The sequence below is a fragment of the Gopherus evgoodei genome, chromosome 12 (assembly GCF_007399415.2).
Source record: "Gopherus evgoodei ecotype Sinaloan lineage chromosome 12, rGopEvg1_v1.p, whole genome shotgun sequence".
Classification (NCBI taxonomy): domain Eukaryota; kingdom Metazoa; phylum Chordata; order Testudines; family Testudinidae; genus Gopherus; species Gopherus evgoodei.
In genome coordinates, this window is record NC_044333.1 from 33,090,237 (window position 1) to 33,108,600 (window position 18,364).

An 18,364-nucleotide genomic window follows, 5' to 3' on the forward strand; every position below is an offset into this window, starting at 1 on the left:
ACATACCTGTGCTGGCAGAAGCCCCTAGTGTAGACACAGTTATACTGGCAAAACTATACTTCTACTGGTATAGCTTGTTTTGTTTGGGGATAACAATATAAACTATACCAGTCAAAGTGCAGCTTTGCAAATACAATTGCATCTACACTAGGAGGGCTTTGCTATATAGCATATCAGTATAGCTACACCACTGACTTGCTCCATGAAGAGACATGACCTAACACCGAAGATAAATAATCTGTTATGAGAGGGGCCCTCTGTGACCCTAAGAGCATCCCAATGCCACAGGGCAAGGGGCTTCCTGGTATGTAGCAATGTGTCTCAACTGGCCTGCTCACCTTTGTGTGCACCCAACACACTACTGTCATGATATTATTTAAAAGGTGTCTTGTATCAAAAACTAGTAACTCACTGATCATTAGTATTCTTGCATGCTGGAAAATATGCCCCTCAAATGTATTTGGCAGACAGCGCCTAATCCCAGTGGGTCCTAGACAAAGCAATGTTGTTTTGCAGGCTTGACTACAGTCTCCAATGTAAATGAAGGTATGACCTCAGACAATGAAAAGCACACTCATATGCAAGGTAAAAAAAAAGCCATCAGGCAAGCAAGTTGGGGAAGATGATCACTTAGGCTATGTCTTCACTACCCGCCATATCGGCGGGTAGCAATCGATTTCTCAGGGATCGATACATCGCGTCTCATCTAGACGCGATATATTGATCCCCGAACGAGCTCTTGTCGACTCCAGAACTCCACCAACGCGAACGGCGGTAGCGGAGTCGACAGGGGGAGCCGCAGATGTCGATCCCATGCCGTGAGGACAGTAGGTAACTATCTAAAATACTTCAACTTCAGCTACGTTATTCATGTAGCTGAAGTTGTGTATCTTAGATCGATCCCCTACTCTAGCGTAGACCAGCCCTATCTCTCAATGGGATTGGTGACTGGACTCACAAGAAGCCTTCCTGCCTTGTGGAACAGGATCAGTAAACTCTGGGAAGATATAAGCAAAGGCAAAAGTCATTTTATCCTTCACCTTTCAGACAAAGTAACCAAGTGCTTTGGGCTCTGTGTTGGATCCTGGCTAAAGACTGGTCAGCCATACTGGAAGAATGAGTGCTACCATGAGAGGGAGCTGAGCGCAGCTGAGAAATGCTTTTGGGGACAATTCTGAGATCCTCCTGCAAAGAGTAATTGAGCAGAGGAAGCCAGAGTGAGGCTTTCTTGTTTGTATGGTGGCTGTTGGTGACATGGCTGTGAGTCACAGCTGTATAGCAATTAAGGCACCCAGAGTTGCAAGACTGAACCCCTTACTGGCCTAGGTGAATCCCAAAGCATCACACTTTCCACATCATGGTTAGATTTGCTGAGTAAGTGCTTGACCCCGCAATCAGTTCTTCAAAGAACTCCACATAGGAATAAACATATATACAAGAGTAACTGTTGACAACAGTTGGGACTGAAGGGAATATTGCAAGCTATCAGGGCTAATCTACACTGGCAATGCTTAAGTGCTGCCGTGGCAGCGCTTTAGCTCTCCCAGTGCTCTAAAAAAGCCACCTCCACAAGGGGCTTAGCTACCAGCGCTAATGCACTGTCTATACTGGTGCTTTACAGCACTGAAACTTGCTACGCTCAAAGGGGTGTTTTTTCACAACCCTGAGCGCTGTAAATTCTCAGTGTAGTTAGAATAGCTACTTCAGTGTTACCTCAGAGCTTTGGCATCTGATGCTGTTACTAACCTTCCCTTCATAAGCAATTACTCAGAACAAAAACTTGTTAACTTGTCTTTAATGCAAGAGGCTGTGCTTAACTAAGGAGGCAACTTCATTGGGACATCTCCCAGAGAAACAGTACTGTCTAATGAAATAAATAGCAATGACTTCTGCCAGAAGCAAAATCTCCACTTAATAAGGATCCATTCAACCAGTGGCAAGGAGTTAATATTTGGTGAACCACCCTTTAACAGAAATCCTAAAATCCAGTCCCTAATAGAAATTGTCATAAAAATGGAGGGACATGAGGTCAAAAGTCATTTTTCAACATCTCCATCCTTAGCTATGTCACTACCATTGCCTTTAATTAAAACTGAAAGGATTTTCAAATATCAAATACTGTTAATCATGTGTGTTTTGTTTATTTTTGGTAATTCACTCCCTTGGACATTGAAAACAGAATGTTCAGTCTCATGGTGAGTTACTCCCATTGCAATAGAATAGCACTGAAACATTTGGGGCACAAACAATTCATTTTTATGTTTAAAGCCAACCCCTTCCGTCACTATAAAACAAAACATTTATACTGAAGTCCTCTTCACTCAAGTTTTTGACATTTTCTTTTTGAAAGCCACACAGAAAAGCTGAATTTTGGACCCAAAAGTATCTAGCAGTATCCCTTTAAGGAGGAAGGAAAGAGTCAGTATTTTATACAATGTGATATTTTATTTAATTTTTAGTTGTCATTTTAAGAAATAATCTCTCCTCTCACAGAGGCCAGTCACTTAGACCTTGTTTAAACTAAGCTCCCCCCGCCCCAAGAATGGCAGAGAATTCTACAACTTTTCAGCCCCAATAGGTATCCTGAGTGAGAATGCTAGTCTAAACCATGATCCAGGCAACCACTGCTGTTCTAACCACTGTATCATCAAAGTTGACATTTTAAGCATCATTAGATGAGAGTTAGACTTTCAGGTTAAACAACAGAGCTTAAAATGATTATGTTCAGCTAAAGTCTTGTCTGCACTAGTGCTTCCACTATTTCTACCAAATGTGCAACTGAACTGGTGATGGGAAGTTTGGGGCCAGTAAGATTGAACACTCTCAGTCAAGCGAATACACTGCCCAGCAGGGACTCTAAGCCTTAAGGGCGTCTCTACACAGCAAAGAAAAATCCACCAGCTGACTCAGGATCCAGGGACTCAGGCTGCAGCACTATTTCACAGCTGTGTAAACTTCCAAGCGAGAGCCTGGGCCTTCCACCCCGCAGGGTCCTAGAGCCCAGAAGTTTGCGCAGCAATAAAGCAGCCCCACAGCCCAACCCTCAGGAGCCCGAGTCAGCTAGCATGGGCCAGCCACGGGTGTCTCATTGGTGTGTAGACATACCCTAACAGTCTATGATGCTCACAAAATAAATTTACACAAATTCAAGCAACATGGAAGCCTCTTAATTTTCCAGCCTCAGAAATAGTCTCCCTGTTGCCACAATGAGAAAAAAACCCAGCTACCTACCTTTCTTAACTGTCCATTCCATGTTTGGCATGTGCACACTGCATGTACCATTGATGGAAATTTTTCCCCTAGTGCAGGGGTCAGCAACCTTTCAGAAGTGGTGTGCTAAGTCTTCATTTATTCACTCTATTTTAAGGTTTTGCGTGCCAGTAATACATTTAAACGTTTTTAGGTCTCTTTCTATAAGTCTATAATATATAACTAAACTATTGTTATATGTAAAAGTAAATAAGGTTTTTAAAATGTTTAAGAAGCTTCATTTAAAATTAAATTAAATTAAAATGCAGAGCCCCTCGGACTAGTGGCCAGGACCCAGGTAGTATGAGTGCCACTGAAAATCAGCTCGCATGCCGCCTTCGGCACCCGGTGCCATAGGTTGCCTACCCCTGCCCTAGTGGTATCCATAGGGTGGGCTCTGGTGCCCTCTGGAGTGCTGTGCTCATGCGTCAATATATGAACCGCCACCAGCCCTACACTTTCTCAGTTCCTTCCTGCTACCAGCTCCAATGACAGGTAGGAGGGTGGATCATGGAATGGACATGAGCAACATATCTCAAAGAACAACAGTTCTTTGCTCTTTGAGCACTTGCTCATGTCGATTCCTTGTTAGGTGACTCACAAGCGGTTTCCCTGGAGGTGGGCTCAGAGTTCACGGTCTTGCAGCACTACTCTATCGAAGCTTGAGTCATCCTGTGCCTGCTGGGTAATGGGATAATGGGACACAAATGGATGTGGTGCACACACAACTAACATGGAATCAACATGAGCAAGCACTTGAACAATATTTACATTCTTTGAAGTGTTTTAAACAGTCCTCCACATTAATATAATTGTTGTGGTATTTTCTTTCAAGCCTCTCCTCCACATTACTGTGTGCAAGTCTACTACTACACTATACTCTTAACGCAGCAAAATTTGAACTGCACACATTGCTAAAGGTTCCTTTCAGCAAATTAACAAGTGAACCGAAAACTGCAGATGACAGTCCCAGTACTGCATCCAACTAAGGCCAGGTCTACACTATAAACTTACAATGGTATAACTATAGTATAATTGTATGAAAAATCCACACCCCTGAGTGTCGTAGTTATACCAACCTAATCCCGTGTAGACAACTGAGTTGACAGGATGGCTTCTCCCATTGACATAGCTACCGCCTCTCATGGAAGTGGAGTACCTACACCAAGGAGAGAAGTCCTCCCGTCAGTGCAGGTATCATCTTCACTGAAACGCTGCACCAATGCAGCTGTTCCACTGCAGCCTTTACGCGTAGACATGCGCTAAGTGATTCAAGTAAGAACTCAGCCATGCCACTACCAATTTTTGGTTGCACACCATAGTAAGTCAGTGTTTCTAATTTGTAGAGCCTTGTGTGGATATACAGAGAGTGGATATTTGTGGATTTGCAAGGCTCTACTAACTTATCCCTGGATTTTTCTAATAGCATTAGCTAACATTTCTGAGCACTCATCAGTGATTTTGTATTACTGTAAAAGGTGTAAGATTGACTGGTGGTGCGTGTCAGCGATTTGATAACCAGCTTGCCGTCTCAGTCAGTCTTCTGCCAGTGGTGTCATCTTGATCAGTTCTCTCAGGTGTTGTCTACATTACGAAGTTCTGTCAGGAGGTGTACACACTACAAAGCTATTTTTGGTGGAAAAATCCTGCTGTTTTGCCGACAAAATAAAACCATCTCAACCAGAGATAAAGCCTTTTGCAGCAAAGTTAAGGCAACAAAGCGTCGTTGTGGACACTGGTTGGTTGGTTGGTTGGTTGGTTGACAGAACTGGCTTTTGCCAGTATCCCACAATGCTATGACCGCTCTGCTCACTGTTTTGATCTCTGCTGCCCTGCAGGAATGCACCTCACCCCTTTCAAAGTTCCAGGAAGCATCTGACAGCTGAGTGTGCTGCTCCCTTTGTGGAACAAAGAACAAATCATTGGAATACTCCTGTTCTGCCCTGCTCTAGGAATACAGTGGCCGGAAGACTGCTGCTAGGGGAGCGGAGAGGGACTGCTGTGCTGCTTTGACATTCCTCAGCAGGGAGAGCTCACAGGGCTTCCGGCAGCTGAGGTGGCTGCGGGGAGGGAATCACAGAACCATAGGCAGGCAGGCAGAGTGGACTGCTTCAGGAGAGACTGTTGTGTGGAACAGAGCCGGGGGCTGATGTTGGGGGTGTGTGTCCCCCCCCTCCTTCCTCAGAATAGGTCAGTCAGCCTGCTGTCTCCCTCAACTTAGACACACCACTCTCTTCTCCCCCCAACCCCACCCCACTTCAGTTGAAAAAGCAGCTGATAATCTACTAGGATGCCCCTGGAAGGATGAAATTGAGAAACCTGCATCATGTGACAGTGTTCCTGCCTCACCAAGGCATTGCAAACCTTTCCCAAGTGCCCTGTGTCCAGTTGCACAGTGGGATAACTACCACAGTGCACTGCTCTCTGTGTCGATGCAAGAGCTGCTAGTGTGGATGCACTCTGCCAACACAAGGAGCTAGTGTGGACATGCAACAGTGGTTTAATTAAAGCACTTTTATTAAAACAGCATAACATTTGCTGACAAAACTTTGTAGTGTGGACAAGGCCTCAGAAATCGAAAGCACTGACTAACACTCCAATGAAGTAAACAGAACAACAAAAGGGAGGGAAGCATGACAAGAGAAAGGTCAGTCCCATTCTTTATTTAGAATGGATTAGTGGTGTAATTCATATAAAGAAACTATTTTCATATGAAGTTAGAAAAGGCACTGATAGTATAAACACATGTCTGTTCAAAGCTACATTTCCCCAGTAAGTCTTTTAGTGGCCAGATCTTATTCGCAAGTTGTTCCATTGACTTCACCTAGGATTACAGAATACATAATCACTCAGCTTTGTAACATTAGTCCTCTTTAAATTATCTCTGATCAGATAATGTTCAGTCATTAATTTACCAAATAAAGTCGTGTTCAAACAAAGTAAGAATAATCTAATTTAAAGTTATCACTCCTGAAAAACATTTTGATAGCCCTGACACAATGAACTCTTTGGAGGAGACTAACCAGATATCCTCATTGTAACATATTTCATGATAGGCCACAACATGAGTATGCTTGCAGTTCATCATTACATTCTTCAAAGCTTAGTCAGTAATCTCAAATTGCATTGCTGAGTATGTGTACCAAGTTAACATATTTATAAGATGGGTAAAATAAGCCACCTCCAATGATGGATGGAAAATTTAATTAGCATCTGTTAAATGCTTTGAGATCCTTGAATAACTGGTGCTTTAAATGCTAAGTATTATTTACGTTCACGAGTAAGCCTATGAGAGAAAGGGGAGCTGATGATCTCAAGGTGGATGTGACAGACCTACATGTGAGAAAATGTACAATGACTGGTGGTCAGGAATACTATGTGACAGGAGCATTGGGGGAAGCTTGCTAGTTTCTTTGCAAAAACCCTAAAAAAGTTATTTCGAGATAGTAAACAGTTGTCAGTAGCGAACAAATCAATGTAGGTAGAATTTTAACACAGGTGAAAACTTACTAAGATATTAAGAACAGAGTGATGCTGAACGAAATTTTAGCAGTAAATGTTTGGAAAACTTTGTTTATATGTATAAATTGCTCTGAGAGATCTATTTACAGAAATGCTGGATAAAGAATATCAAGGGAAACGAGCAATTGCTTTGAAAGAAATATTAGCAGAAAAGCACACGGATAATATTAGGAAAGTAGAGCAATTGCTCTGGGAGAAAAATGGGCTTTAAAATGCTAGGCAAACACCATTAAGATCTGGAAGTGATTATTTGGAGAGACATATAAAAGATGAAGCCTGTGCATTTATTTAGAGATGTTAGTATATTTCATCATGGGCAGCACTACCTGCTGAGACAGGATACAAATTGGTAAGCTCCTAGGATTTCTCTTTATGAATCTTGCTAATCTTGTTAATTTTCCATATTTCTCTCTCCATATCTGGCAACCACAATACAGACTATAGTTGTGTAATAAGTTTGGCCGAGAATGCCAAAAGGAGCTAAAGATAAACACTGATATGTCAGTTCCCTCCCAACTTTCTGAACAAGCTTTTAATGGAACAGACAATCAAAAATTACCATGCAGGTATCAATGCTTCTTACTATATGCTCACTTAGATAACATGAGAGAGATGGGAAAAGAAGAGGTCATATCTGGGAATCTGAAAGCTAAGGTTGGTACTCTGAGAAGCTATCATTCTTGATGGATGACTATGTTATCTGGCCTCAAAGATATAGCCCACGGTCAAAATTCTGAATCACTCTTAAGGTCCACAGTTTTCTTTGCCATAATTTAGCAATGCTGGGTATTATTTGCTCTAAGTAAATTGTCCCTACATAGGCCTACCAGAGGGAACCAAGTGGAAAGCTGTAACCTGCTTTATGGAAATGTGGGTATCTGAGATATTAAGTTTTAACAAAACACATTATCCAATATGTCCAGGAGGTATTCAAAATCCCAATGAGAAGCAAACACGGAGGGGGGAGGCAAAACAAGGACATCTTTGGGTATGTCCAGACTACCCGCCGTATTGGCGGGTAGCTATCGATTTATCGGGGATCAATATATCGCGTCTTGTTTAGTTTTAAACTAGACAGAAAACTACTAGAAATAGACTATTTACAGAGAAAGATTGTGAGATGTATTAATTTTTAAAAATTAGTTGTACTGTAGTTAGCACCGAGGAATCCCAAACAAGTGTCTCGGCACCATTGTGCTAGATACAAAGGCATATCCTGCCTTCAATGGCTTTTAAATCTTGAAGTCAAGAGGACACGACAGTTGAACCAAACAGAAACAGGGAGCGAATAGGAGTATGAGAAAACAAAATTAACAGTTTACCACTTGCCCAACCAGTGTGAGACAGTAGTGATTTGCAGGCATCACAGCAGAGGTAGACTTAAAGTAAGGGTTTAGAAAAAGGTGATAACTTAATTAGTTTTGAATGGAAGTTCTTCCCATGCACAGAGATCTGCAGAGGAGAAAAACAGGTGGCCAATCAAAAATGCCTTTGCTGGCAAAGCAAAAATGGAGGCTAATGGCTCAATAAATTAGCAATCTGGTAGACAGGGCCAAGGTAAATGGTGAAGGGCCAATGGAGAGAAGGCCATGGATAGATCAACAAGTTAGGAAGATAATCCTAGCAGTATTCTGAAGGGAGTTCAGTAAAGCCAGTACTAAGGCCAGCTGGACAGAGAGAAAATGCCAAGTCTTTAAAATCCTGTATAATTACAAGTAGCAAGACATAGTCACACTAAATTGTTCCTTCTTGGAAGTTTCCCAACAAGACAGCAATCTTTAATTAAGAGCAAGAAGCTATTTGAAACTTGATTCGAAACAGTGCATGGACAGTAAGCATAGTTTATTAACTGTTCTAACAGGGAATTTCTCATTCAATGGATTATATTTTAATTATTAATTGTCAAATTACAATGGCATGAGTGTCAGTGCTTTTGCCTTTTTTCAAGCTGTAAATTGTTAGGGTTTGAAATTAAATGATGAGGTAGTAATACTAACAAAACATGTGATCCGAGATAATAAAAATTAAAGAAACCTGTGTATAACTGAACACTAAAGGAAAAAATGCATACTGCTCTTCCCTAGTTGGCATATCTTAGAGAGTGATTAAGTAGTCAGAGATGGAGAAAGATGCCAAATAAATAATAATAATCTATTTAGGTTCCTATTAAGCACCCATCACTATAGTGTTTGAGAGCCTTGGACTTTAATGCACTAGGGCCTTTTCTCAGGGAAAATAGGATTCCATTAATGTATTTACTCGGGGTATAGCAGGGTGCCACTCCCCTTCCAGTCTTAGTGTGCCACCATGCCTCAGCTTCCCATCCTTCTGGGCTCTAGAAATATTCATATCCCAACCACAGGTGATTCATTTAACATTTCTTGTTGTAGCTTAATAAAACAAACATTGAAAAGGGGAACAAACAGTTTGCTTGACTCACCTACATCATAATCAGTTCCTACCCTTGTCAGCTTGGTTTCACAAGTCAGTCCATTTACCTTGCCCAGTCACCTCACAGTCCTTCCAGCCCTATCAGTAAGATTTCCCTGAGCTGAAGAATCTTACAGTCCTCTCCTTGAGGCTTCACTAGACATTGGAGAACTTGCCAAGAGAATGACTCCTTCCTCTCGGCTGTCTTCCAGCAACTGACATCTTATATGAAGTGAGAAAGGAACCCTTCCTTTTCTCTAAACTGTTTCCACTTTCCTCCTAAGTGTCTTTGCAATCACTGCAAATACCTATGTCCCTTCTTAAACAGTCCTCTCCTGCTAGACCAGAGAGGAGGTCTATATATTCCGTCACTAGAAGTTAACCATGACCAGCTAAACATTTCAGGATTTGTCCCTGCCATCACTAGGTACTAAAGATATGTGTAACATCATATTAGTAGAAAATGTTAACTAACCAATTTCAAACAATGTATTTTCACCGTACAGACTTGGTCTCAGAGTATAAGGATGCAACAGGAGAGAGTATGCAATAAGGGGAAGATAGCCTAATTGCAATTCTGTTGTGGGAGGGCTTTCACCTATCACAGCTCTCCATCTACTATAGCCAGAAAGAATGGCTATTTTGTTTTTTTCTGGGCCTGCTGTGCTGCTATATGCAATACTGACAGTATACCTACAGCTAAACTAACTATCCTCCTCTGATGTACATTTATAGCATCCATACCACGCAAACAGTGGTGGACATTAATCAGTATTAACTGAAGAAAAGGAGAAAGACTGGATGGCTTAGGGAACTACTAAGACAAGACAGTCTTTCACCTGAAAGTCACAGGATCAAATATAGTAGCAACCAAAAGTTATTAACATATGGCATCTCTTCATTTCCCCCACAAAGAGGTTAACAATTGAAGCATGCTGACTTCTAGACAATGTGGGGAAGTTGCTGCTGATGGCTATGCTGTACCTGTTCTGTTGATAGTTTCATATATTCAATTCTCTCAATTTGGCACCCCTAATAAGCACAAACATTTATTTTAAAATAACTGCAGAGGGACAGGAGAATTCCACCCTCTATTTTTACAAACTGTTAAGACAAATAGATATAAGAGAAACTGTTTTATTTGCTGATAAGCAGCTGGGACTAAATGAAATCTTTCCAGGAATCCCCTATATGTTAAAAATAGAAGAGACCTACTAAATTATCTAGCACTGGCAGAGAGGGTAGACAATGCATATGCTGTGGATCAGATTGGACCAAGTACTTGTTCTTATTTCTAATGCATTACAAAAGCAAAAAGTTGGGAAATGTTTATGTTTCAACACGACAGCAATTAAATAACTTTAGAAATTCTTTTTGCTCATAAATCTGCATGAAAGATGAAAACCTGTACATCAAGATGCAGCCCAATGTGAGTTAGAAAAAATAAGATTTATCTTCTCACTACCTCCCCATACACAAAAAAAACTCCATTGAGTTGAATGTGAAACACCAATAGAGAAGTTTACCTAGATTAGTGCTGCAATACATCACTCCAAGCAATTTCTCACCGCTCCATAGCTGGAATCTGATTTGTTCTAAGTTAACGATCAGCAGTCAATATGAGTAACTGGAGTCTAGTCCAGTCCCCTGAACTCATGGCAGGGATAAGTATTATCTAGACCATCCGTGACCGGTGTTTGTCTAACTCGCTCTTAAAAATCTCCAAGGATGGAGATTCCACAATCTCCCTGAGCAATTTATTCCAGTGCTTAACCACTCTGTGAGGACGTTTTTCCTAATGTCCAACTTTAACCACCCTTGCTGCAATTTGAACCCATTGCTTCTTGGCCTATCCACAGAGATTAAAGAGAACAATTTTTCTCTCTCCTCCTTGTAACAACCTTTTTTTGTACTTGAAAATGTTATCATGTCCCCTCTCATTCTTCTCTTCTCCAGACTAAACAAACCCATTGTTTTCAATCTTCCCTCACAGGTCATGTTCTCTAGAACTTTAATCACTTTTGTTGCTCTTCTCTGGACCTTCTCCAATTTGTCCAGCTCTTTTCTAAAATGTGGTACCCATAACTGGATACAATACTCCAGTTGAGGCCTAATCAGCACAGAGTACAGCAGAATAATTGCTTCTTGTGTTTTGCTTACAACACTCCTCCTAATGCATTCAAGAATGATACCTAAAAAACTCGCTCTCATTAGCACTGATCAGAAAACTCTACCTCTCCTCTGACAGAAAAATTCAATAAGAGTACAACTCTACCAATTTTGCTGTTACTGTACTTCACTCACTCAACCCAGAGTGGAGTGTTTTCTTTTAGTTTCTGTTTTATTCGCCTCCACTTATATGTCCACAGAGAACTTGAGCAAGACTGTTCCCTGAGTTTCACGAAGAGATTTAAAATGGTGTCAAGCTTGTATCTTCAACTTCAAGATATTCAAGAACACTGCATAAATTTTACTCCTGACTTACTTGAGAAAGGGAGAAGTTTTATAATACAGCATTATTATTAAATTTGTCTTTATCTCCTTCCAGGAAAAATGGAGTAGTCTTCAACTCCTCTGGGACTGTCCATTAACCCTTTTTTTGCCAAAGAAAAATCTAATTCAGAAATCCCTCTGAATATATTTTTTTCAAAATTCCAATTACTAATGTCTTCATTTAAAGTTGTAAGAGAAAAATAGAGACATTCCCCTACAACAACAATCTTGAAACATATAGTTATATTAAGCTCATAAAGACTTTCTCATAAAAAGTTTCCTTGATTCTCCCAGGTTGCCAAGAAATGAATATCTATTCTTTGTATTCAGTTAAAAAAAAACAACAAATATTGAAACGATGTTGTGTTAATAAGAAATCTGCGAGTGTAAGGAAGTTCATGATAAGATACTAACTGTCCAAAAAATAGACAAAAAACATAACATAAATAGGCAGATTTGTAGTCCCCAAATACTGGACCAAGTAACTGAGCATGCTGCCATCCGCTACACTCTTCCTGCTAGGGTAGAGGGCAAGAAACCAGGAACTACGTTGTATCAGCATTTCCATCTGGTCCCCACCCAGACCTCAACATGGAGCCAGAAGCAATCCGAGCTAGGTGTTAGGGGGGAGAAGACCGGGAAATCTGGTTCCTTCACTTTCCAGACCCAAGCATGGGTTTGAGGAAGAACAGGAACATAGAGTGCTCCTTCCCTCCCTCCCCAGACACCTTCATAAGACCAGACACAGCTACATAGGATGAAAGCAGAGGCTCCAACTTTCTAATTTCCCCAGGGATGCTCGATCTCTACTGTACACCAGGCCCTGTCCCCACTCCATCCCTTCTCCCAAGGCCCCACCCCCACCTTGCCTCTTCCCACCTCCACTCCACCTCTTCCTGCCCCACTCCTCCCCCTCCTCCCCGCAGTGCCTCCTGCACACCACTGAACAGCTGATCACGGCAAGCGAGAGAAGCTAGGAGAGGGGAGGAAGAGCTGACTGCCAGGACTACCGGTGAGTGCTGAGCACCCACTATTTTTTTCTTGGGGCTGCTCCAGCGCTGGAGTTCTCACAGAGTCAGTACATATGGATGGAAGTTCCTTAACCACAGAGACTCTTCTGCAGTTCTCAACAAGCAGCTCAGAAATTAGCAGGTCTTATTTCAGTACTGTCGCTGTTAGGCAGACATCACCCAGAGGGAGATGGCCACAAGTATGTTTGATATTGCTGCTCATGGGCCACCTATCTGCCCTTGCTGACCCTTATAATATTAGCAGGGAAACAGAAAAAAACCCTTTGTGAATCGTTTAAAAAAAGATCAATTGAGGACATGCTGTTTAAAAGGATACCCCAAAAAACTTGCATTTAAAAAAAAATCGATTTGGAAAATTCAGGTTGACAGTATCCTTTAACCAAAGGAATAGAAAATGTCCTATGACACCTAAATAAAATGTTTACTATTCCCGCATAATAGGTCATTCCCATTAATATTTAAAGGGACGCTCTCAAGTTAAAATATATTTTTTAAAAGCATTACTGTTAAAAACACTTATATTTTAAGTAGTATTTTAGTATCGCTGACACTGTTTGTTCAGCTATTTTCCATTGACTAATCTATTTTGATTGTCCAATCTCAGCAAGTTTCACTTTGTTCTAATGCATGAGAAACATGTTTCCATATTTGGATGGAAGGCACTGAAGAAGAATGTTCAAATCCAGATAAAACTGCTTTCCTTGATTCCCCTGCCACCCACACACTTCATGAAAATATCTGTTAATAGTAGGCATTGTGATGCCTTTTTCCCTAAACTTTCTGACACAGTCTGTATAAATATGTTGCACACACATATTAAGGAAACAAAGGGCCCTTATGATATTCCTCAGTTTTGGAGATAGTGGAAAGCCTAGGGGGTTTAATTCTACACCTGATTTATTTTCACCTCAGGGAAACCCTTGCATTTACATAGATTCTACCTTAAACCCTGCCTCCATGTTTTTCATCCAACATAACACAAAAACCAGCAACAAGTTTAGACATCTCAGGGCTTGTCTACATCAGAAAGTTGCAGCGCTGGTGAGGGAGTTACAGCGCTGCAACTTTGAGAGTGTCCACATCTGCAGGGCATCACCAGCGCTGCAACTCCCTGTTTGCAGCGCTGGCCGTACTCCCGTTTTGTCTCGGGTGTAGAGGATCCAGCGCTGGTGATCCAGCGCTGGTAATGCAATGTAGACACTCACCAGCGCTTTTCTTGACCTCCGTGGAAGGAGGAAGCCTCTGGTAATCAAGCTGGTTTCCTTTCCCGGTTTGCTCTCTCGGTCCCGGAGCCAGCCAGCAAACCACGGGGAAGGAGACCTGCTTGCTCGGGGTTCCGGGACCGAGAGAGCAAACCGGGAACGCCGCGGTTTGCTCTCTCGGTCCCGGAGCCAGCCAGCAAACCGCGGGGAAGGAGACCTGCTTGCTCGGGGTTCCGGGACCGAGAGAGCAAACCGGGAACGCCGCGGTTTGCTCTCTCGGTCCCGGAGCCAGCCAGCAAACCGCGGGGAAGGAGACCTGCTTGCTCGGGGTTCCGGGACCGAGAGAGCAAACCGGGAACGCCGCGGTTTGCTCTCTCGGTCCCGGAGCCAGCCAGCAAACCGCGGGGAAGGAGACCTGCTTGCTCGGGGTTCCGGGACCGAGAGAGCAAACCGGGAACGCCGCGGTTTGCTCTCTCGGTCCCGGAGCCAGCCAGCAAACCGCGGGGAAGGAGACCTGCTTGCTCGGGGTTCCGGGACCGAGAGAGCAAACCGCGGCGTTCCCGGTTTGCTCTCTCGGTCCCGGAACCCCGAGCAAGCAGGTCTCCTTCCCCGCGGTTTGCTGGCTGGCTCCGGGACCGAGAGAGCAAACCGCGGCGTTCCCGGTTTGCTCTCTCGGTCCCGGAACCCCGAGCAAGCAGGTCTCCTTCCCCGCGGTTTGCTGGCTGGCTCCGGGACCGAGAGAGCAAACCGCGGCGTTCCCGGTTTGCTCTCTCGGTCCCGGAACCCCGAGCAAGCAGGTCTCCTTCCCCGCGGTTTGCTGGCTGGCTCCGGGACCGAGAGAGCAAACCGCGGCGTTCCCGGTTTGCTCTCTCGGTCCCGGAACCCCGATCAAGCAGGTCTCCTTCCCTGCGGTTTGCTGGCTGGCTCCGGGACCGAGAGAGCAAACCGCGGCGTTCCCGGTTTGCTCTCTCGGTCCCGGAACCCCGAGCAAGCAGGTCTCCTTCCCCGCGGTTTGCTGGCTGGCTCCGGGACCGAGAGAGCAAACCGCGGCGTTCCCGGTTTGCTCTCTCGGTCCCGGAACCCCGAGCAAGCAGGTCTCCTTCCCCGCGGTTTGCTGGCTGGCTCCGGGACCGAGAGAGCAAACCGCGGCGTTCCCGGTTTGCTCTCTCGGTCCCGGAACCCCGAGCAAGCAGGTCTCCTTCCCTGCGGTTTGCTGGCTGGCTCCGGGACCGAGAGAGCAAACCGCGGCGAAGCTGGTTTCCTTTCCCGGTTTGCTCTCTCGGTCCCGGAACCCCCCTTGAAGCCGCCCAACAGCGCTGCAGTGTGGCCACATCTAACACCACTTGCAGCGCTGGTTGCTGTAAGTGTGGCCACTCTGCAGCGCTGGCCCTATACAGCTGTACTAATACAGCTGTAACAACCAGCGCTGCAAAATTTTAGATGTAGACATGGCCTCAGCTGACCCATAGTACGTTTTTATTATATTTGAGCTCCATGTGTTATTAGATTGTCTGATGATCAATCCTGCTTTTAAAGCATTTGCAAAATATTTTACAAAAAGGATAAGGATGTCCACATGGTGGTGTAGTAGCCATGAAAAGTAAGAACTAATGACGACTCTAGAAAGAGTATAGCTAACCAAATTGCCTATGGTAATTTATTTTTCACCACTGATAGTTTATTTTATCATTTTTCAATAGAAGAGCAAAACAAATTGGTCAAGATTTGGTTTTTGAGTTTTCACTAATTATACTGTTTGGCTTTCTACCACTGTTTTTACTAACTTGAATTAACATGTTCATTATGTTATACACAACTTTAAAGACAAAAAAATAGATTTTGGACTTAAACTACTTGTTAGTACTACTTTAAAACATCTATCATGTCAAGGATGCAAAGTTGTAGATGATATTAACTGTTAAATTTCATACAAATTACTAAAGAAAATATAACAAAGGATATGTGCTTGAAAACTTCATAAAAGCAGCTAGTAATTAAGTTTCAATTCAAGTAACATTGGAAATGAGTCAGAGAACTCAAAGTTAAGGACAATCTGCCCTTAATTTTCAGCAATATGGGTATGTTCTGCTATGTCAGAATATATAAACATCACACTATTCTATTATACCTAGACACCGTATTAGGCAAATTAAGAATAACCCCTACATTTTCCAGCAAATGCACTATATTACAGTTAATTTGTGTGTTGTATTGGGATACATCTGTGAAAGCTGGGACGCATACATCTTATACACTAGGCTAGGGCAGGGGTGGGCAAACTACGGCCCACAGGCTGGATCCGGCCCGTGGGACTGCCACCCCCAATGGGGCTAAGGCAGGCTCCCTGGCCCCACGCCACTCCCAGACTTGGCCACCACCATGCCCCTGTGGCCCCTGGGAGGGTGGGGGACAGAGGGCTCCGCGCACAGACCTCGCTTGCAGGTACCTCCCCTGCAGCTCCCATTAGCTGGGAACAGGGAACCTCAGCCAATGGGAGCTTCAGGGGAGGTACCCACAGGCAAGGGCTGTGCACAGAGCCCTCTGCTCCCCCCCACACTCTCCCCTAGAGGCCGCAGGGGTGTGGTGGTGGCCACTTCCAGGAGCAACGCACGGCCATGGCAGACAGGGAGCCTGCCTTAGCCCCACCTGTGCACCACTGCCACCCCAAAGCTGCTCAAGGTAAGTGGCAGCAGGCTGGAGCCCGCACCCCAAACCTCTCGTGCACCTCAAGCCCTTGCCACACCCCTCCTGCACCGCAACCCCTTGCTCTGAGCCCTTCTGCACCCCAGCCCCCTGTCCTGAGCACCCTTGTACACCTCACACTCCTCCTGTGCCCCACCCCCCTTCCTGCACACCACACCCCATCCCACACCTCCCACTCCCTCCTGCATCCCACCCAATGGCCCCAACCCTACATTCATGGCCCTGGATGCAGTTTCCCCACTTAGATGTGGCCCTTGGACCTAAAAGTTTTCCCAGCCCTGGACTAGGGCATCCTAAGGACCTACTGTTTCTACTGAACACCGTAAGTTTTAAACAAACCGACAAATGTTCGATGCTTTATTTACTACGATAGTAGATTATCAAATGAAACTGCAAGGGTATATTTTCATCAATTCTGCTGACAGGTGTTTTGCCAGGCCATTCTCTACTTGTCAAGATGCATTCATTAGATAAGAACCATAGAAAGATGACAGTTCATGTAATGGATTTTTTTTTTCCTTGAATGCTTTCAACACTTTATTGCCACATGCAGTGAATCATGCTTTGGAAATCAATGTTGTATAATAAAAGTTTATTGCAGCTAGCTCTCTCTCTCTCTCTTTGCAGTCACTCTTACAGACATTCTTTTGTAAGACTATTTTTCCTCTAGTTGTCAAGTAATCCTTAGAAACAGACAATGGTTTGTTAAATTTGTTGACACCCATATTGGCTGACATACCATGCCCCAATAGGAATGCAAGCCATTTTAGAATGAAGAGACCCCAGGGGTGGGCTCCACACAGGAACATAAACAGAAGAAAAGGTACACGGAGGAGGGGGCTGGCCAGTTTGGATAGCCTGCTCCCATATTTTAAGGCTTAAGCTGTAGGGTAAACCAGGGTAGACAACAGGTGGACAGTAGGCCAAAGCCAAGCCACCAGATGCTTTTGAATAGTCTGCAACATCTTTTTCCATTTCCTTATTATCATTATTGGTATCGCTGTGTGAAAAATGTTTCTCTTGGAGTCTGGACCTTGCTTATATCTTCACCTCACTGCCATGTCACTCGCTCCAGCATGCGGCAGATCAACCTGCAGCCTGACTGTACCCATAGCTAAAGAAGAAAGGATGGTTTGTTTGTTCTGCGGCAGGGGCCCCTGTTGTCTCCTGTGGTAGGGGCCTGGAGAGATTCATTCTCCCCTCTTCGGGGGAATCAACCCTCTTTTCTTGCGTGTGCCTGGGCACATGGGAGTGTCTATCCCCCTCAGATGGGGGGTGGGGGTGAGACCCTTCTCCTCTCTGTGAGAGGATGGGAGGGGTTAGTCCCCTCCAACCCCCCATGCTCTGACCGTGCGCATGCTGGGGGAGGGGCCACTCACTTCTCCCGCGAGTATGAAAGTAGAACTGGAGAGGAGTGAACACCGGGGGGGCGGGGGAGAAGAGGAGTCAGAGGGGAAGGGGAGTTAAGAGGCAGGAGTCCGGGCGGCTGGCCCCTCCCCTCTCAGCCTCCTTGCACTTACTCCAATCCCGGGGAGAAGAAAACTCCGTCAGAAGAAAAAGCCGGGCCCCAGCGGCAGCCGCTCCTCACCTCAGGCCTGACCCGTACAACCCGGCTAGGGCAGAAGGAGCGCGGTCACGACCCGGAAATAGATAGCACTTCGGCCGGGAAGTGGTCACAGGGGGCGGAGCCTACGGCCGGACGCAACTCTCACAACGCGCATGTCCCAACGGGGG

At 44.4% G+C, this 18,364-nt stretch overlaps 1 protein-coding gene across 3 annotated transcripts in view; it reads right to left on the reverse strand.

Moving 5' to 3' along the window:
• CMC2 (C-X9-C motif containing 2) overlaps window positions 1-18,287 on the reverse strand; it is a 43,989-nt gene extending 25,702 nt beyond the window's left edge. The window contains exons 1-2 of one of the 3 annotated variants that reach the window (XM_030581254.1): window positions 18,151-18,287; window positions 4,329-4,408 (exon numbers count right to left, since the gene is read on the reverse strand). The gene's annotated coding sequence lies outside the window, so the exon portion shown is untranslated. The remainder of the gene's footprint in view (window positions 1-4,328; window positions 4,409-18,150) is intronic. The other 2 variants (XM_030581253.1, XM_030581256.1) reach the window with 2 other exon arrangements.
• Between the last annotated feature and the right edge of the window lie 77 nt (window positions 18,288-18,364).